Here is a 23062-nt window from a genome sequence, read left to right on the forward strand (position 1 = left end):
TCTTGTAAAGTATTACTTGCAATATTAGCTTCCTTACTGTCATTTTCATTTTTGTCTCCTTCTTTGTTTTTCTGAGACCAAGAGTCTTTCCTTAGATGACCAGGCTTTCCGCAGTACCAACAATCTTTCTTTCCTCTAGATTGAGAGCATCCTTTCTTTGACTTCCCTCGTGACTTCTTATTCCCAGGGTCTTTTCCTCTTTCCTTTGATCTTCCTTTGTTCTCCACATTCAAAACACTACTTGATGATGTTGGAGTCTCACCTATGCTTTTCTTTTGCATTTCCTCGCTTAGGATAACACCAACAATATCATCAAATACCAAAGTATTTTTACCAGAGAAAGAGTTACTTATAGCCATAACCAAGCTATTCCAACTTTCTAGCAAAGAACATAAAATCCAGAGAGCCCTAACCTCTTCTACAAAGGTAATTTTTACTGAAGACAATTGACTAGTAATTGTATTAAATTCATTTAAGTGCTCCGCTACAGATCCTCCCTCACTCATTTTCAAATTAAAGAAACGCTTCATAAGAAATACCTTATTCGAAGCCGAGGGTTTCTCATACAACTTAGCCAATGTTTCCATCAAATCTACAACTATTTTTTCTTCTGTTATATTGAATGCTACAGATGGCGCAAGGCACAATCGAATGGATCCTAGTGCCTTTCTATCTAAAATGTCCCACTCTTCATCTGACATTGTGGTCGCTTTCTTTGCCTTTCCTTCCAATGGCCGCCACAAATCCTTTTGATACAGGTAATCCTCCATCTGCATTTTCCATAACTGATAATTCTGGTCATTAAACATTTTGACCTTGAATTTGGAATCCTCCATTGCTCCCACTCAAATTTGAAAATCCTGCCAATTTATAGAAAACGATGCTCTGATACCAATTGTTAGGATTTCAAGCAGATCCAAAGCAAATATGAACTAACAATTATATGCAGATTTAAATACAAAAGATAAAGAGATAAAATAGGACATAGATAACACAGAGATTTAACATGGTTCACCTAGAATGGGTTACATCCACCATACACAGCCGTCCAATCTTTCTTATTATCCAGCAAAAATAGTACATCAACCTTACAATGCCTTAAGCATCCCAGCCACTTATAACATGTGTTTTTAGGGCAACAAACAAAGTTAGCCTTTTTAGGGTTTTATTACAATGTCGGTTTTCATCAACGAAAATTGGAAAAAAAAAATTTCTCGGGGGCTCCCACCCTCGAACCCCTGCTCGGGGCCGTGCCCGGCCCTAGACCCCAGCGAGGATATGTGCTGAGTGTATAGTACTTTGCTGATCAGTCACCACATTTCAACAATCTCCCAGTTGGAGACTGATCAGGCTCCACACTGAACATTTTCCTCTTGAAAACACTATAAAATAGAGGCATCTCATCCATTTGAATATATTTCTTTATCATACTATTATTTTGTCCATTTGTCTACAAAGTCTACTTGATGATATTGTCATGCCACTAGATTTATGAACAACAACATCTCATCTATCATAATATTAATATACTTTATATTGCTAAGGCTTTCATGTATTTGATTTAAATAGGCTAGTTATATGCATGTTTTATTTATGTCATTTACATAGAATATATCCATCATTGTTTGGTTCCTTTTTAAAAAATAAAATCACTACTACCCAACAATTTAAAGGAAATGCTATAAATGCGAATAGGGTTACCTAAGAGTTTACATAACAAAATTATGCATTTAAGAAACACTAACTTACAATACAATTTCTAATGGAGAGGGTAGGGCCAAAATTTCCTTAATTGTTCTTATAGTTTAACATACAAGATTCAAGTTCAAAATCTAAAGTGAAATTTCTCTTATTAACTAGACTGTTTATACAATACTTATGGAGGGGTTTCAACAAATTTAAATATATTTATTTATGAGTAAGAACAACTAATAATGCAATTAGCAATACAAAAGAGAAATTCTAACATGAAATTGTTTGTATTGTAAACCTTCACAAAATTACATTACATTTTTTGAAAATTATCTACTCATTTATTAGAATTAATATCATACATCCAACATTAACAATTTTGCATAGATTTGAGACCAATTTTTGAACAATAATATTTATGGAACTCTCTTTCAAGCATTGAAAATAAAAAAAATCCTACTAGAGTATACTTGATATAAACTTATTTGGATAATCAAGGCTTGTGCAAGCTCCACATATCCCATAGTTTGCAACATGGGATTTAATACTTATTTCATGCCCACATTTTGCATTCAACCAAACATATAATTCATTGATTGGATAATGCTTCTATTGGTTGACACAATGTTGTAGATATAGTCCTTAAATCTAGCCATCACTTCATAAAATATAAAAAAATTTACATAGGTTAAATTATATTAATATTTTATGTTTAAATTAGAAGGATATGTCACTCATTCAATAATTTTTTTAATGTCCAACTCTTGAAAACATACTTCTATAGTAAATATCCCAATGTTCTTTATAAAATCCTTTTAACTACATGTCATCGAACATTGACAAAAAACAAATCTATAATATGTTGATAACATCAATCATAACCTAAGTATTTTTAATTGCATTGCATTAATCAATAATAAGTCAAAACAATGTTAAAAACATGACCAGATTAATGACAAGGATGCTCCTATATTTTTTTTATGTATCTTACACAACTTCAATTCTCTATAATGGTAGAGTGATATTTAAATCATTTGAACTTGTAAATTTGATATATTTACATGATATTCCGAGACATAGTAGAATTGAGGAAATGCTTACCTCAACTTACAAAATATCCTTTTAACCAATGTAGCATAATACATTTGATGTTAGGTTGCAAGCATTTTTCTTAATTCATCCATATTGATTTATGAAGTTATATTCTTAGAAAGTATGTATAGAATTTATAACTAAGAAAGATTATTGGGTTACTAAGCATTAAACAATCAATTTTCAGCAAGCCACCAAAGCTAAATAGAACTATCCACTAAGGATAATTCTACTTACTATACTTAGAATCAATTCTTTTCCCTTTATTTTAATAAAACATGCCCAAAGGTTTTAGATTAGTTAGCACACTCTCATGATAATTCTACTTACTATACTTAGAATCGATTCTTTTCCCTTTATTTTAATAAAACTTGCCCAAAGGTTTTAGAATAGTTAGCACACTCTCATGCACTATCTTAACAGACTCTACTTTCTTCTTAAATATTTTTATATTATAAATACCAAAATAAACTTCATAGATGTTCAACTTCACTAGCTTGCTAGTTTAATTACTAATATATTTATGTCACTTAATAATGTAAAATGACAATGATGTCATTGTTAAATGTGTAGATATTTTATATCCAAAGGACACTTTATCATAAATAGATGTTAGTAATTACATTATTGAATTTCTATTTGTCATATCAAAACAAATTGCTAAGATAAACCTAGAATTTTTTTTGTGTTCTTTTCTTTTTCTTTTGTTGTAATAACTAAACCACTTTAATTACCAATAGGAAACTTCCTTGATCACTCACTTTGAATCCATTACATACAAAAATAGGAAATCCTTGCATCAACCAATATAAAATATAATTATATGTAATTTTCTTTACTTAGGAAGGGATTTTAAAATAGTAATATTGAGTCAAATAGAATGTTCCTAGCATGGAATCCCACTAGAGAGATATAAATTAGTTATTGTATTCAAATTCATTCATATATATTTGATTTAGCCATGAGAAATGTTGAAAATCTCACTATCTTACTTATTTTAGCTTGTTACTCTATAGGTCAACTGGCATGACCCTCACTTTTCAAGTCAAATAGTACACATATAACACAAATATAAAATGTTTACTTTATAGATAAACTTTTATATAATTAGTGAGGAGCCATATACATATGCTTATGCTACCCAAAATACATATATCTCAACAAAGATTCCAAAACCAAAACCAACACACACAATGCTTTAATGGGAGTAGTACACACTAGACACATTCATCTTGACACATTTATAAATATGATAACTGTGCAATCTAATACTCTTTATTATCCCATTTTTTCATTTATTTAAAATTAAGACAATCCCTTCCATCTATTTTTGATACTTCATTTTATTCTACTCTGAATGCAGTAAATTAATTAATTTACTTAGAATTTCTTATTCTCTGTGACACAATGCATCGTGACTATATATTTTGTATATTTCCATATTTAATCCTTACTAACAAATGTTTGTGGATCTCTAGCTTAATTTTTAGTTTCCTACCTTAATAGTTTGTTTGCTAGCTCAACACCCAAATCAGCTTCAGTAGTACACTGAATATTACCCTCCTATTTTATGTTTAAATTGAATGAAAAGTGGAAAGTGAACTCATTTCAAAGTACTAACCTACTTAAAGAAAATTAAAAAAAAATCTTTAAAATATATAAGATAATGAACTTTCTAATCACAATTGCTAATTTTTTCATTCAAAATCTTTGTGAACCATAAACATGAAAAATGCCAATGGAGATTTTTCTAATTAGAATCTATTATTATTTTGTTAAAGTGTTTTATTCAAATTAAAAGTAGAATCTAAACTCATTTCAAAGTGTTAGCCTATCTTATAATAAATAAATAAAAGAAAAAATAAATCTCTATAATAAAAAATTGCCCTAAAACCTAAATTGACATAGAAATTATTCAAACCTTCAAAAAAAAAAAAAAAATCTTTGAAAGACATATAGAGTACAATTAAGTTCATGGTTAGAGTTTAATTTTATTTAATTTTTAATTAGTTTTGGGGATGTGGTTGAACTTGATTTATGGTTATGGTTCAAATTTGGTATAGGGTTAGGGTTAGGGTTAGAGTTTAATAAAGTGGTTCAATTTAGTTTAGTGTTAGGGTTAAATTTTGATTAGTTTTAGGGTTAAATTTTGTATAGTGTTAAGATTAGGGTAAAATTAGGTTTAGGGTTTGATTTTAATTTGGTTTAATGTTCAATTTAGTTTATGAATATGATTCTAATTGGATTATTATTATTATTATTCAACTTGGTTCACATTTAGGGTTTATAGTAAGGATTTAATTTGGTATAGAGTTAGGTTTAGGTTTAAGGTCCAATTTGGTTCATGGTTAGGGTTTGATTGTTGAATATTTAATTTATAATATTATTTATTATTAATCTTAATATATGATTAATAGAGAAAAAATGAAATTGGTAACGAAGATTTTTTTTATTAGAGATTATTATTATATTTAAATTAATGTTAAATATATAATTTTACATTTAGAAAATATATTTGAAGATTTTCAAAGAAAATTTTAAAACATAATCATAGTATTGTTCAAAATAATAGAAACCATATTTAAATATTAACATGACATTATGACATTGAATATTTATTTTGATGATTGTAAAATCACATTTTATCATTTTTTAGTTAAGGTGCAATTAAAAGTTCAAGAAAAAACTCATTTTTGAATATTTAATTTATAATATAATTCTTTAAAATAATATTTATCTTATAATCTATTATTACTTTTTCAAAGTGTTTTATTTGAATTAAAAGTGAAATGTGTACTCATTTCAAAGTACTAACCTACCTATTATGCCATGCATACCTAGCCCTATTAATTTCCTTGTCTTGAAAAATATGGGTCCCCTCTCTTTTTTTTTAGTTTTATGTTTTTGCTTTTGCACCTCAGAACTCCGAAACCCAAGAGTCCAGAGATGCTCTTTTCTTTGTTTTTTGAAGTTGACCTCAGAACCCCAAAGTTCTGAGGTTGGCTTTTGTTTTGTGTAAGACCCCGAAACCCCACAACCTCGAAGTCCCAAGGTCTTGCCTTGTTCTTTTTGTGGAAGCCTCGGAACCCCAGAGTCTCAGAATTCCAAGTTCTTCATGTTCTATTTGTGTTCAGTTTTTACCTCGGAACCCCAGAGTCCCGAGGAGTTTTTCTTTGTTTTTTTTACCTCGGAACCCTAGAGTCCTAAGGTGAGTTATTTTCTTTTTTGTGTGTTTTACCCCAAAACCTTAGAACCCTGGAGTTCCAAGGTGTGCTTTCAGTTTTCATGTTTTACATCTTGGAAGTTTGGAACCCCAGATTCTCAAGGTCGTGTTTAAGGAGACTGTACAGATGAAGTATTTGGGGGGGAGGGGGTATAAATAGGACAAATGAAATTTTTTGAGCTCATTTGTGCATTCAATTTTTCTAGCCTCCCAGCTGTGATCTCCCAACTTCGTGCCTCTATATTTCCAAGTTCTTCATGGGTTTTCTCCCTTTGTGTTTTCTTGTTTAGATTTTCTAGTTTTTTAGCATAGATTTTTCTTTCTTGTTTTCCTTGTTTTACATGTTTTTATCTTCCTGCATGCCCTAGGTTTTCAAACCTCAGAGCCCTAGAGTTCAGAGCTTTGTAGTTCTCTTCACCTCAGAACCCCAGAACCCCAAAGTCCCGAGGTTGATAATTTATTGGTCACGCCTTCATCCTAAAACTTCGGATCCCTAGAGTTTCGAACTACCCTCTGCGATGAGCTACCCCCAACCTCAGAACCCCAGAACCCGAGAGTTCCAAATTTTCTTGATCCTTTGTGGCCATGTTGCTTCCAACTCAGAACCTGGGAGTTCCAGATGATCTTTTGGGTCATCATTTAAACCAACCTGGGACTTCGGAACCCTGAAGTCCCGAATGAGCCATGTTAACTAGCCAACCCAGAACCTTAGATTTTCTGTCTTTATCATTCTAAACTCTCGTTTCCATCCCGTAACCCTAAAGATCCAGAATCCAATGTTTTGTCTACCCTAGAACCTAGGATCCTTGGAGTTTTGAACCATATTTTAGCTTATACGGACCTCATAACTTCAGACCCCCGAAGTTCCGAAGCTAGTTGTTATAGGAGTTACCCACCCTAGAATTCCAGATTCCCAAAGTGGGTGATATTATTGATATATTTTTTTTGCGATAAGATAATTTGTGGTTCTTTCTTGTAGATCAAAGCAATCAGATGGACTCCAACCTACAACAAGAAAGGAAGGGAATTGGATAGACTCCCCGCAACCATGAAATACCACTATCAAGGGCATGTTTATGCTTCCAAGATGGATGATCAAATTAAATGGGTGAAAGATATTGAAATAGAGGACATCAAGAGACAGTTGAATAGGCCGAGGTTGGAGGCCCTTTTAAGGAGAATTAAGAGATCAAGGCTAGTAGAGGCTACCATTTTTCCATAATTTATCCAAGCCCCCGAGTTCATTATGACTATTGCACAATTTAATAACACAAACACTAGGAAGTGCATAGATGATCGAGGTAGAATTATAATATATTTTTCAGCATATATGTTAGGGTTTTTATTTGGCATTCCTTTAAGAGAGGAAGACATGTTGTTGACAACTGAGGAGGAATTCGGATAGGTATGGAATGACAATACCACCTCTTGTAAAAGATACAGGAATGAAAATTGGCTTGAAGAGGAGAGAAAGACAAGATTGAAGGCCAATGACATTCTAAGGGTTGATTTTAAGGAGCTACAATGGGACCTAATTATTATGCTGAGCAAGGCCTTCGACAAGACAGATTGCCAACATTTCTATCCTTGGATGTTCAAATTCATGACAACCATTTTGATTGGGAAACGATAATTTGACTGGGCTCAAATATTGTCGGACAATATACATATGCAATTGGTTGATGTGCATAGAATGAAGAAATTATTCTTCACCTCATATGTTATCTAGGTGGTTGCCCAAGTAGGCAAATTATTAGGGTTGCAAACAGAAGGCCAACTCAGAGATGAAAAAGGATAGAAGAAGGTATGGGAGTACTATACTCAACTCCCATTCAGAAATGCAAAGACAAATTTCAATAAAATAAATGATGCCTTCCTCTTCCCCGTTGTAATAAAACTCACAGGAGATACAGGGTAGAAAATAATCCTGGAGGTCATGGCAATAATCAAGGAATGGACATGTTGGTTCATTCAAAACCAACATTCCACATACATCAGGGTCAGTGGATTTATAGGGAGCCCCATGCTGCTCCCCATATACTATAATGATAGAATCATACTCTTAGAGTATGTCATGCAGATGCTTGGGCTACAATCTTTGTTGTCTTCAAAGCACAAGACAGGTGTTGATTTTTCTATTTTGATTGGTTATTTTTCTTGTTCCAAAATTCAAGTAGCAAAGTCGACAAAGAAAGAGCTGCAAGATCTACATCTAAGGGAGTTTAATTATGCTTGGGAATGTTATGACCCATATGGTAAACTAAAGCAAATAATGCCAAAGGAATATGATGGGCATAGGCCAAGGTTCGAGGATTTTTTGGCTAACCTCCAAGAAAGTTTTGAAGTTAGAGAGAAAAATAATTCTAGACTCTCAATGCCACAAACAAGAAATTTTAAAATAGAAACTAATCTCCCTAAAGAATTGAGGGATGATGGTGAATTACTAGACCCAACATATAAAGAGAAGGAAATTGATAAGAAGCCTCTCTCTCTAATAAGATGGTCAGGACAGGAGGAGGTAGACAAAGATTCAGTAACCCAAAATGTTATAAAGAGGACTAGACAGTAGTTGCATTTTAGGATTAGACCAAGCACCTCAAAAGGGAAGCAAAAGGAATCAACCTCCAATGTTCCTCAGTCAAGGGCTCATACAGAGTATGCCCGCGGGACAAGGTCTAGCTCTAGCTCTAGAAAGAGTACATCCACGAACCTAGAGGAAGTTACCCAACCTAAAAAAAGTACTGAGGAACTCATGAAGCAAGTCAAGGAACAGATGAGAAAGGCTGAGATTTTGAAGAAGGCTGTCGATTTCAGAAATAAGTGAAGGGTTAGGAGCTGTGCCACTAGTAGAAGTGCATCCTGTCAAAGCAGCGATTCAACAAATGCCAGGAGAAGGGGCTCAGGAACAAGATGAGAAAGGAAAAGTTGATGAAAAAACACAACCTCCTCTTGATACCACAGTATCATATCCATCTACTTCCACAGTACAATCACTACCATTCCTAGTACAACACTTGTGTCTGCCCCAACACATACTTTTGCTATGACATCGACAACATTGCCTCCCTTAAAGAAAACATTTACTCCCATTATCAAAAACTTTAGAATGTTAGCATATTTGCAGAGCATGATGACAAGATGATTTTGTATATTGTCATTGATGTCAATATGCTAAAGTATGAACCAGTATGTTGTAGTAAGCAAACTGGCAAGAGAACTGATATGATGATGTAAACAGGTATTTGTGAAAAAGTGAAGCAATATATTTGTTCAAGGTGAACCGGTATGTTGGATTGAGAACTGGTATATGGAAGTTTTGTATCGAGGTTTCATTTGGCATGACTACCAGTTGGTAGTCTTAGGTTCAGGGTTTCCACTTGATGCATTCCAAGATTGTGCAATTAAATTAATGACATCTTGTGATGAGTTAGCATTGTAATGTAGACCAGATAAGTGTTGCCATGTCAGCCTTGTGCGCATGAAGGATTTCCTTGAGGATCTTGCATGGAGATTGATCCTATCTACCTCAGGAATGTGTGAAGTCTCTGTAAATGGTGGAGAGCATGTGATGAGTTATCAGCTTCCTGAAGTGACAAAGAATGAACATTGGAGAACGTCTTGAGATCTATTCAAGACTGTTGTATTAGATGCAGTGTGATTAGCAGTTAGGATTGAAATGACTGGATTGTAAAACCTAAATGTTTAGGGTTTAGGGTTTATGCTACCGACCTATATGTTTCCTATAAGGTCAATGATGTTTTTCATTTTGAAGTTGTTAGCAAATGTTATGTGTGTATCCAAGTGGAGAGATACTTGATTCTTGCTAGACTGGAGAAGTGTGTTGATACCTATAGAGTGTGATTGTAGAAGAGGAGGAGCTAAAGTGGATCTGCCTTGGCATTAAGTGTTGTTATTAGATCAGTGTACTACCTGTTGACTTCTAACCATTTCAGCAGTTGGAAAATCCTTTAACCGAGTAGCTTTAACAGGATTTTGTATAAATCCTTTAACAAGGTGACTCAACTCAATGAGTTCTTCAAATCCTCTTGCGAAGTAACCTTTAACGGGGTATTTAGCCATCCCTTAATTGGGTGATCCCTAGCAGGATTGGTTTCTAGCAAAACTTATTGTAAAAGTCTCTAACCGGACTAGGCTCCTAATAGAGTGAACTTCCAAAGAGTTCAAGAACAACTTGTGGGTATTCATCACCATCGTGGTTTTTCCTAGTTGAGTTTCCACATGAAAAATTAGTGTATCATGTGTGATGTTTTTCATGTGATGGTTTAGTGTTTTATGTTTAAGTGGTAAAACATGTTGAACTAGCAGTTATTATATTTCTGATGATAGATTACTTGTTTTTGCATAAGGGTGAAGTGGAAATGAGGTATTAGATTGCATGGAAAGCTAAGGGTTATTGGTTTATGTCTTTTACATTCTCAGTGTGTTTTACGGGTAGTAATCTGATTTAGACCTATGTTATTGCTTGCCAGTCAAGTGTTGTGTTTACAGTCAAACCGGTTCAAGGAAAGTATTTTTGCCTGTACTGATTCACCCCCCCTCTCAGTACCGGTTTGGTACTAACTGTTCATCATTAACTTATCAATTGGTATCAGAGGATATTCTAGGTCCTCTGTGTTGTAAGCTTAACCGCTTGAGGAAAATATCCTAGTCTAATGATGAAGAGGGAAGGTCCAAAGTTCAACAGAGACAACTTTAAAATATGCAAGGACAAAATAAAGATATACATCAGAAGCATGGGTGCTCAACACTGGAGCTATGTTGAGAATGCTTATGTTAGCCTTACCGATACTCTCACTGATGATCAAAAGAGAGAGATTCGGGAGAATGGGCAAGCCATGGAAGCCCTAATCAATAGTTTACATGACATTGAGTTTATTGATGTTCAAGATAAAGAGAATCCCAAAGAAGTATTGGATGCTCTTAAGAATATATATGGTGGTGATGAGCATGTGAAACAAGCTAAGGAAGAGAGCCTTAGGGGAAAGTTTGAAGACATGCGGATGGTTGAAGGAGAAACCATTCAACAATATGGAATAAGAATCAAAACTGTTGTTGGAGACATCAAGAGTGCAGGTGGTAAAATAGAAGATTCCACTGTTGTTAGCAAAGTTTTGAGATCCTTATTACCGGTCTATGCAATAAGGGTTGCTGCTATTTAGGAGTTGAGGTCTATAGACAAGACAAAGGTATCCCTAGAATCCATCATTGCAAAGTTGACCACATATGAGCTAAATAATTATGATGGCAATATTCAGAAGAATGAATCAGCCTTTAGAGCATCTGTTGCACCATCTAGAAAGGGCAAAGAAGCTAGTACTAGTGGTGAACCAAGATAAAGTAGAGAAATGGATGATGAGGAGATCCTGATAGAATTTGAAGCTCTTCTTGCTAAGAGACTTCCTAAGGGAACTGGTAAATACAAAGGTAAGCTCCCTTTGAAATGTTTTTCTTGCAATAGGATAGGACACATTGCTGTAAACTATCCTAATGGTGATAATAAGGAAAAATTGGAGAAGTTCAAGAAGTTCAAAGGAGGAAACAGGAGAAATTGTTTTGTAGCAGTTGATGAAGGTGTCACTGATGAAGAATAAAAAGATGAAGAAAGTGAAGACACTGTGTTTGTAGCAGTTAAGCAAGATGTGTCAGACAAGAAGGCTCTTGTCTCCCACTTTGATAATTACAATGAGTAGATTAATGATAGTGGTTGTTCTCACCATATGACTGGTGACCGGAGTAAGTTTCTATCTCTGGAAGACTATGATGGTGGTGTGGTTCATTTTGGTAGTGATGCACCATGTATGGTAAAAGGAAGAGGGTCCATCTTTCTGAATGAAAAAAATAGTGTTGATAATGTGTATTTGGTAGAAGGTCTCAAACAGAACCTTTTGAGTGTTGCCTAGTTGAATGATAATGGACTCACTGTGGAATTCAAAGATGGAGTGTGTAAAATAAAAGGTAAGAGTGGTAAACTGATGGACACCAGTATGCAGACCAAACGTAACCTATTTCAGCTGAATGCAAACATCAGTACATGTCTAATGGCTAAGTTTGATGATAGCTATAGGAGACTCTGTCATGTAAACTTTGATAATATTGTGAAGGCCAGTAAGATCAAGGTAGATAGAGGATTGCCTATGCTGAGAAAACCAAAAAATCCTTTGTGTAGAGAGTGTCAACTAGGGAAAATGTCTTCCTCAACCTTCAAAGGTAAATCTTTCACTGTAGACAATTTACTTGATCTTGTGCATACTGATTTGTGTGGTCTTATGAAAACTAGGAGTGTGCAGGGAGATAGGTATTTTATGATTCTTACTGATGATTGCTCAAGAATGATGTGGGTCACATTCTTGAAGGACAAGTCTGAATCCTTTGGAAAGTTCAAAGCCTTTAGAGCACTAGTTAAAAAAGAAAGCGGTAAGAGGATTAAGTGCCTAAGAACTAATCAAGGAGGTGAATTAACTTCTGGTGAATTCAACAAGTACTATGAAGAGAATGACATCAAGAGGAAACTGTCCGCCCCTCGAAATCCACAATAGAATAGCCTATTAGAGAGGAATAATCAGACTGTAGTTGAAGCAGCTAGAACAATGTTGATCCAAGGAAAAGTTGCTCACACTTTTTGGAGAGAAGCGGTGAGCACTGTAGTCTACACTATGAATAGGGTACTCATCAAGAAAGGTAAGGATAAAACTCTTGATGAGTATTGGACTAGTAAGACACCAGTGGTAAGCTACTTTAGAGTTTTGGTAGCAAATGTTATATCAAGAGGAGTGAACATCAGAGAAAGTTTGATGCAAAATGTGATGAGGGAATATTCCTAGGGTATTCCACAAAGAGAAAAGCTCTCAAATGTTTCAACAATAGGACTCAAAGAATTGTTTAAATCATCAATGTTAGAATCGATGAAACCTCTGAGAAACCCGAGGAAATCGATAGTGAGCAAGTAGGAGAGGAACCAGTAGTAACCTTCTGGGAACCAGTTGCAAAATAGCCTAGCACCAGTAACAGTGCTCCTGCACTAGTAGATGTTGATGCTGATGAAGATGAGGATGAAGAAGAAAAGAAAGAGGAAACAACCAAGATCATTCCTAGGTATGTAAAGATGAATCATGATCCAAAGCAGATCATAGGAGATAAGGATGTAGGAATTCTTACAAGAAGAAAGGCCAGAGAAAATTCTTGCATGATCTTTGAATTTGAGCCTAAAACATTTAAAGAGGCACATAAAGATGAAGACTGGATCAAGGCAATGGAAGAGGAACTTGACCAAATAGAAAAGAATGGTACATGGTATTTGGTACCTAGACCTAAGCATAAAAATGTCATAGGCACCAAATGGGTTTTCAGAAATAAGTTGAATGAAGATGGCACTGTGGTAAGAAACAAAGCCAAACTGGTGTGCAAAGGATATGCTCAAGAACAAGGAGAAGACTATGGAGAAACCTTTGCTCCAATAGCTAGATTGGAAGGAGTTCGTATGCTTCTTGCATATGCAGCCTTCAAAGGGTTCAAAGTATATCAAATGGATGTAAAATCCACATTCCTGAATGGAATACTAGAAGAGGAGGTGTATATAGAAAAACCAGATGGGTTTGCCCTATCAGAAGATAGTGACATGGTGTGTGCTCCACATCAGTTAGGTTTTCCATTGATATATTATTTTTGGATTGGTGTGTTGAAGGATGCTACTCCTTAGGGGGAGTAGCATAGTGGAACATAGATGTGTATGTCTCCACTTTGGCATTGTTGTCAAAGGGGGAGAAGATGTGAAGAAGAAAAGATATCTGCCGTATTGGGGAGAATATGTGAAGAAAAAGTAGAAAGATATCTTTGTATATTGCCATCAATGCCAAAGGGGGAGATTGTTGGCATATGTGCAGAGCATGATGACATGATGATTTTGTATGTTGTCATTGATGTCAATATGCTAAAGCATGAACCGATATGTTGTAGTAAGCAAACTAGCAAGAGAACCGGTATGATGATGGAAACCGGTATTTGTGAAAAAATTGAAGCAGTATGTTTGTTCAAGGTGAACCAGTATGTTGGAATAAGAACTGGTATATAGAATTTTTGTATCGGGGTTTCATTTGGCATGACTATTGGTTGGTAGTCTCAGCTTTAGGGTTTCCATTTGATGCATTCCAAGATTATGCAATTCAACCGATGACATCTTGTGATAAGTTAGCATTGTAATGTAGACTAGATAAGTGTGTCCACGTCAGCCTTATGTGCGTGAAGGATTTCCTTGAGGATCTTGCATGGAGATTGATCCTATCTACCTTGGGAATGTGTGAAGTCTCTGTAAATGGTGGAGAGTGTGTGATGAGTTATCACCTTCCTGAAGCGACAAATAATGAACGTTGGAGAATGTCTTGAGATCTGTTCAAGACTGTTGTATTAGATGCAATGTGATTAATGACTAGGATTGAACTGATTGGATTGTAAAACCTAAATGTTTAGGGTTTAGGGTTTATGCTATTGACCTATATGTTTCCTATAAGGTCGATGATGTTTTTCATTTTGAAGTTGTTGGCAAATGTTATGTGTGTATCCAAGTGAAGAGATACTTGATTCTTTCCAGACTGGAGAAGTGTGTTGATACCTACAGAGTGTGATTGCAGAAGAGAAGGAGCTAAAGTGGATCTACCTTGGCATTAAGTATTGTTATCAAATCTGTGTACTACCTGTTGATTTCTAAACATTTCAGCAATTGGAAAATCCCTTAACCAAGTAGCTTTAACAGGCTTTTGTATAAATCCTTTAACAGGGTGACTCAACTCAATGAGTTCTTCAAATCCTCTTGCGAGGTAACCTTTAACAGGGTATTTAGCCATCCCTTAACCGAGTGATCCCTACCAGGATCGGTTTCTAGCAAAACCTATTGTAAAAGTCTCTAACTGGACTAGGCTCCTAACATAGAAAACTTTCAAAGAGTTCAGGAACATCTTGTGGGTATTCATCCCCACCGTGGTTTTTCCCAGTTGGGTTTCCACATGAAAAATCACTATGTCATGTGTGATGTCTTTCATGTGACGGTTTAGTGTCTTATGTCAAAGTGGTAAAATATGTTGAACTAGATGTTATTATATTTCTGATGATAGATTACTTGTTTTTGCATAAGGGTGAAGTGGAAATGAGGTATTAGATTGCATGGAAAGCTAATGGTTACCGGTTTATGTCTTTCACATTCTCACTATGTTTTACCAGTAGTAATCTGATTTAGACTGGTGTTATTGCTTTCTAGTCAAGTGTTGTGTTTATAGTCAAACTGGTTTAGGGAAAGTGTTTTTGTCTGTACTGATTGACCCCTACTTCTCAGTATCGGTTTGGTACTAACTGCTCATCATTAAATTATCACAACATTCATAACATTGAGTCAGATTCTTACGAGGAGGATGAGAAACTTGTGGTACAATTGGTGGAAAGAAAGAAAGAAAAGAAGTTTACTAGGCTCAAGAAACAGGCATCAATTGACCCCATGGATATTGATTAACAAGGTTTACTAGATGAGTAGCCAATTGGGGGAGAAAAGGAATAAAATGAGCCCGAGGATTCACAAGATGAGAGATTGGTCATAACTCCAAAGGACCAAGAGGATTTGTTGAAAGAGATAGCCATCAGAGGCGAAATAAAAGGAACAGAAATAGGGGATAAAGAGTTTGAGGAAGAAATAAGTGACAGGTTAGGGGAGTTACATAATCAACAACAGTTAAATATTGAAATATCGCTCTCCGAACTAGCCAAGCTCAACCGGGTACTTCAACCCAAGATGTTCAGATCCCCGAATAGGAAGAAGAGCAAAAAGATGAAGTAGAAGTGTAGTCAAAGGTACATATGGTGACTGCAGACATCATACCACATGAAGATTAGTCTTAATGTTTATGTTTTATATGCATTTTAGATTTTATTTAGAATTGAAATTCTAATATCAACTTGACTATACGTAGGTTTTATATAGTTCGCAACACTCTTATTACATAATTTTGGGAACAATATTTTTTTGTACGCTTTGATAGAGCTCTATTGTGACATTATTAATTCTAATGGTTCTTTATGCCTATAGTCAATCCATGCTTCATGTTTACCCTAAAAATGAGACACCCCACCTTGCTAGATAAGACAATATATGCACTCAAATATGTATGTTGACCTAAACAAAGAGGTAGTACTTATGCTTATATTATTCTTATCTTAAAGTTGATTTACATGACAATTAAAGAGAGATATAAACAATTGGTATTCACCAATCCAAACCCTTTTTATAATTAGATCCCTAAGGTTTGTTACTAAGATCAATTGATACTAGCTACTAATAATAAGACCTGCATACCACTAATAGGTGGATTAAAAAACTATACTATAAATGAAACCAATTATATTAAACTGATTAAATTTCCTTGAGATCAATTTTGTAAATACTCCCTCATGGCATATGTAATTTGGAATCTATTATATGTAAATGTCTCTAAATTAATATTAAAAGAGAGCTCAAAAAATATTTAACATCATTTGTATAATAAGTGGGCCTAATCTATTCTCTAAACTACTAGGAGACCACAAAGAATATTGTTTATATAATTTTTTTTTTATCATAGTATAAGAAGGAATGGCACCTTAACTCATGAGCAATATCTAGTGCAAGCTTAAGAAAAAAAAAACTAATATAAATTTAAAATGAGAACCATGTCAAGACCTAATTTGAAAATTGTTAAATATCTTTATTTTTGTTTCATTTTTTGTGTAACTGAACTATTTTTGAATTTGATCCTTCTCCTTTAGATATTCTTCACCTAAGAAAGCTCTAAACTCCCTGAAAAAAAATCTCAAGAAAAGATCATTTTGAGTTAGAATTTTCAAAACTTTTAACCTTTTACATTCTCTTAGTAACCAACAAGGATTCATTTATATGCCTTTGAATCTAGTTTAGATCACTTACCTTGAGGAACATGAATAAAAGAATCACAATCAAATAACTTAATGTATAAAACCAAAGGTTGTCTACCTATCCACACATCATATGACATTATATCAATAAGAGATAAATAGGAATATTGATTAATCAAATGACATGCACTACCTACAACTTTTACCCTAAAGCCTTTACCAATATTCGCATCATATAATTTATGCTTCTATGACTAATCATCAAGATTTGGTTCTTTCTTTATATAACCCCATTTTTGGGGGAGTATAAAGAGTAGTCTTATACCAAATAATACCTACATTCTTATAAAACTCATTAAATTTTTTGGAGAAATATTCACACCCATTTCCAAATCTCAACACTTGTACATTATAATTTTATCACTTCTTAACTAAGGCCTTAAATTTCTTAATCTTGGTGAAAATTTCAGATTTAGAATGTGTAAAATAAATCAATGTCTATCTTAAGACATAATCAACGAAAGAAATATAAGATCAAGATTTACTAAAAGAATCAACATCTCTAGACCACATAAATCCAAATGAATAATCTCTAATGACCTCTTTTCCTTATACAATCATTTAGGAAATGATGATCTATTCTATTTACCAAACAAAAAATGATAATGGAAAAATGACCGTTAAAGATAATGGAATCCAAATAATATGTAAAAAGAAAAATGAGCATTAATGATAATGTAAGAAGAATACGGTTCAATAATGAATAATGGAACTTCAAAACCAATTGAAATACTTGAATAATAAAAAAATTATTGTCTCTAATTGGTTGTTCAAAATTAAGTTTAAATTTAATGGTACTATTGATAAAATTGAAACTAGATTAGTTGCAAAAGGATTATTCACAAAAGGAAGAAATATATTATGAAGATACATTTTCACCTATCACTAAAGTGAATACTATTAGACCTATTATATTTCACTTGCTTCTAAGTTCAATTGGGATCTTGATGAAAGAGGTGTTCAGTTAGCATTTTTGAATGGTGATTTAAAAGAAGAAATATATCTTGTTCAACCTAAAGGATTTGTAACGAAGGAAAAAGAACATTTGGTATGTAGGTTAAATAAACCATTATATGGTCTCAAGTAGGTATCACGGTCATGGGAAAAGAACAGTTGTTATGTATCTTAAATTATCAATCTTGTAATCACTAGTTATTTAACATTATGCATGCTAAAATAGTTGTTGCAAACAACATGTTCATGTTACTTAAATATTGTATAAACTATGTAAATAAGTTAGAATCGTATATAATTAAAAATTGAACAAATAGATTAGTATCAATTGTAGTCCTAGCATTCACAATATAAGCTAATCAAAAAACAATTGTATGTTATTTTATCCCTGACATCCTAATGGTATGTAGAACAACTATGACTAAAAATCAATATCAAGAATTCAACAAAAGGAGGACTATTATGAAGTGCTTGTGTTGATACCATTCTAAATGAAAACTTAAAAACATAACAAAAATGCTAGTTTCCAAAAATGATCTAGTTTGTAATAGGCCACACAAAAGAAAAACATTCAGCTAAAACTAAGATCAAAGTCCACTCTATTCTTTGGTTTCACTAAAACTTGTGATACACATTAATACCACATATGAGATACATCTATCTAAAGCCTATTTACCACGATTCATAACAGACAATTTCACATGGTAATGCAAAACCATTCTTACACCAAGAATTACTAGTTGGTGGTTGTCTTCTTCACATAGAGATTGTTTCATTCTTTATGATTAGAATTCTATTGATATGGCATGACACTATCTAGAAAATTCTCTCTTTTTTGTGTTCATTTGTTTATGTGTGAGATAGATTTTGACCTTCTTATTTATAATATGAAAAAATAAGATTATTGATAATTATTTTTCTAAGTAATTAGATTATGTTGTTTTAATGTTATAAAATAGATATAAATTTGAGTATCTCAATTAACATAATAAATTTGAATATCTCAAGTAACTATTTCCCCTCTTCCCCTATACAAGAGATTCATGACCATGAAAAGAGACACATTAATTTAGAATCTATTGTCTGAAAATTGGAAGAGAATCTGAAATGGCATGAATTGGTCATCTTGAATGGATTCTTTCATAGTTTAATATGACTATTAGGAAAATTAATAGAGTTAAGGCAGTGGTAGAGGCATGGCCTAGTGTGGACAAATGGGTCACGGATTTAAAGGATGAGCATGTCTCAAAAGCGATGGGAAATATGGATGAGAATATAAAAAATTGGGAGAAGTGTAGAAGGGAAGATAATAGAGCTCTTAGAAAAAATTTTGAAAAAAAAAAAACAAGATGGTTTTTTATTTAAAGGAAAATCAAAATTTCCTGAAAGGAAAAATTGAGGAGATGTATAATTGAAGCCAGGAGATGGTCCTAAAAAAATTGACTTCCTTTAAATCTATATAGGAGGAGATTGAGCACAAGAAATCCAAACTTAAGAGACACACTCTTTCCCCCTTCTGTGTTTATGGAGCCTCCTCTGTCTATGGTGAACGATATTCCTGATTCAGGTACCCCAATATCTACTAGTAATTCCAACAAAAAAAAAAATCCTTTTTTTGATAAAGTATTTAGTTTACTTAAGGATTGACAAGAAGGCAATGCCTCCAACCAATAGACCATCTCTTTGTCCCTATGGCGGTTATCTAGTTCTAGTGTAGTTCTTGGTAGTTTCTGTTGTTGGTTTTGTCTTTGGTCCTTTTGAATTTTAGTGGTTTTCTATTATTTTTTGTTTTCTAGTCTCTTTCTTATCTAGGTGTGCACTTCTCATGTGTCCTAGGTTGTGCCTTTAATCAAAACATTACAGCATATTAATTGGTTAGCTCTATTTATTTTGTTAGTCTTGTAAGATAACGGTAAAAAAAAATGTAATTTTATTTAAAATGACTAAATCAAATAGATTTATGTTTTGTATGTTGGATGTTAAAGGGTATCCTCAATCCTCTATTCTTGAAAAATTTTACTTATTAGCATTTCTAGATTTGGCGGTTTATGTCTCATCTTCTCCCATTAATTTTAAGTTAGGGTATATGACACATTATACTTTTAAACTCTAATATTTCATATTGATTCCTCATTTTCATTATTCAAATCTCAATTCTTCCCCTTTCACTTATTCATTGATGTGTCAATGATGATATTTGCACCTCTTTATGTTGAATTTTCAATAAAGCAAGTATTCCTACTTTGGGTTGACCAACTGCTTTGGTAGGTACAAGGATTTTATCTCTGCAACACCTCAAAGGTCGATCATCCTTAGATCCTAAAGATTTCTTCACATAGTAATTACAAGTGGTAGTCTCCAACATCTTGAGCATGATGAGTAAGAGTGAGTATGATTAAAATTATAATCGATAGAAATGACATCATAAATTATTTGATTATTTAGAGTTATTCACATCAATATTGTATTATTTTAATTCCATGAATCCAAATGCAACTTAGATTTCAAATGCAATTAAATATGTTACCTCATTCAATCTCACCATTTAACTAAGATTAAATACATAAAATTATAACTTATTAGATATTGCTAATGCATAAATCAATATATTCACATGTCAATTAATTATGCAAGGACATCAACATTATGATACATAAGTAACATACACATATCAAAGAACATAAAACACTAATCACAAGCATGAAATGTGCATCCTTAATACAGGGTTAAAAATAATTGAGCTCCAACAAGTCAAGGTCAACTGGGTAGACATTACAAATTCTATATTGTACCATTTTTTAAATAATATTTCCTTGTCATTTAGTGAAGCTGAGTACAAAGAATTGTGTAAAGTTACTTTTGAAACTATTTAGCCAACGTGGAGACCTGAAAATATTGGACAAAAACAATTACCAACTCCAATCAATTGCAACTATCAAAGTTCAATCAAGCTGACAAACAATCATGTCTATTGTGCAAGATTGAAACACAACTACATTTTGTAAGAGAAAAGATTTAGTCTCGAGTGATAGAATTGCAATATTGTAACAAATGATAATACGGTTAATGTATTTAGTGAACAAGATAAAGTTCGTGCTCAATAGAAATATATTAGAAATCCATCAAAATTCAATTATTCCTTACAAAAATGTTAACAAAAGTCAGAACTGAAATACCCCTATGCTCCTTATATGTCATTAAAGTTTCTATTCGGGTCAATAAGGAACTGTACATCTATTCATTCAATCCGATTCACTGTCAAGAGTCCAGCTAGTCGTTGCTCTTCCAAAGTTTCATGTCAAACTGTTTACCAGATTTATAAGGAGGTTGTTGAATTTATTGTCGATTTTCTTTGTATTTATAAATATCTATTTTCTTCACACTTGTAAAATAAGAAACCAATGAGTTCTTCTGTTGTTCCCTATTTTTACAACCAGCTTACGTAAGTGGGAGATGTCAATAGAAAGGAAAATCAAGTATAAACAAATGTGCACATAAAAGTCTAAGGGATACGAATTTATTTCTGATAATTTATTTAATATTTCAATGTATTATGATTGGATAAAATGTGATCTTATATTGTAACTGTAGCTTTATTCAACCAAAATAAAATGGATACAGAGTTTCAGCTTCTAACAGACAAGCAAATCCTAAACGAGGACAATAAATATTAGGGCAAACAATGTTGCAACATAATCAATAATGATGTACGGTAACATTGTAATGAACAATTGCATTGCCAGATTTGATGTTGAAGGAGTGAGTGCGAGCGATGGCATACCCTCGAGCCAGCCTGAATTTGCCACTTCCTCCCAAAATTTCCATCTCTCTAACCTCCATAAACATAGTTTTGTTGCCCACCACGGCGAGACTACTGCCATCTAACTTCCTCTTGGCTGGTGGAGGCATACAGTCCCCGAGCTTTGCCCACCAATTTGGAGGTATGCTTGGGCCCTTCTGTCAATGGATCGTCCAACACATATACCAGTTTGACGCTAGTAGCCGATATTTCAGTGGTTGGAGCCGATGCCACTTTCACGGCCATCACATTTATTCTCGAAATTCTGTCATGGAAATAGAATTGCAAGTGACTTATTTTCTCTTTCAACAGATGCACTTGGGCAGCTTGTAGAGAAAACAGTGTTATCATTGTGGCCACTGAAACTACCGAGATCACCATTTGGAATGGAAAGGATAAGGGAAATGCAAATTGTTCTTTGCTAATTTGTTTCACCCGACACGAGTACATATCAAAATAGGTCATGCTGCTTTAAAGCTCAAATCACCCAAAACTCCCAAAAAGTGAGGTCAGGTGTTCACCAATACCACCGTTTTGTGGACGGCTTATGACTCCATTGCAACAAGTATCACCTTTAGTTTTGACAGGAAATTTTGGGAACAAACATGCCCTCATTTCAAATTATCCTAGTTATTTAACATTATGCATGCTAAAATAGTATCCACAAATAGCACACTAATGTTACTTAGATTAAATAAACTGTATAAATAAATCAGAATCTTATGTAATTAAAAATTGAACAAAAAGACAAGTATCAGTTGTAGTTCTAGCATTCACTATATAAGCTAGATTAGAATGCTATTGATATGATGTGGGACTATTTCTTAATGGGTGACATAGATTTATAATTATTTGACTTTCTTATTTATAATATAAAAAAATAAGATTGTTGATAAATTTTTTTTTAAGTAATTAGATTATATTGTGTTAATGTTATAAATAAATATGCATTTGAGATACACTTAAGTAATATCACAAGATATTAATTGGTTAGCTTTATTTATTTTGTTAGTTTCTTAAGAGAACATTAAAAAAAGATGTAATTTAATTTGAAAGGGCTGAAACAATAAGGTTTATTTTTTGTATGTTAGATATTAAAGGGTATCCTCAATCTTCTATTCTTGAAAATTTTACTTCTTAACCTTTAGAATTTGGTGGTTTATGTCTCATCTTCTTTCATTAATTTTAAATTAGGGTACATGGCACAATCAACTTTTTGAACTTTAATCTTTTATATGTATTCCTCCTTTTCAAGATTGAAATCTTAGGTCTTCCCCTTTCACCTTTTTCTTGGTGTGTCAAGGATGGTATTTGAACTTCTTTATCTTAACCTT

At 33.4% G+C, this 23062-nt stretch overlaps 1 pseudogene; it reads right to left on the reverse strand.

The window, feature by feature from the left end:
• Positions 1-21625: 21625 nt before the first annotated feature.
• LOC131066065 (dirigent protein 19-like) lies at positions 21626-22079 on the reverse strand (annotated as a pseudogene).
• Positions 22080-23062: the final 983 nt, after the last annotated feature.

This window comes from Cryptomeria japonica, chromosome 11, assembly GCF_030272615.1.
Source record: "Cryptomeria japonica chromosome 11, Sugi_1.0, whole genome shotgun sequence".
Classification (NCBI taxonomy): domain Eukaryota; kingdom Viridiplantae; phylum Streptophyta; class Pinopsida; order Cupressales; family Cupressaceae; genus Cryptomeria; species Cryptomeria japonica.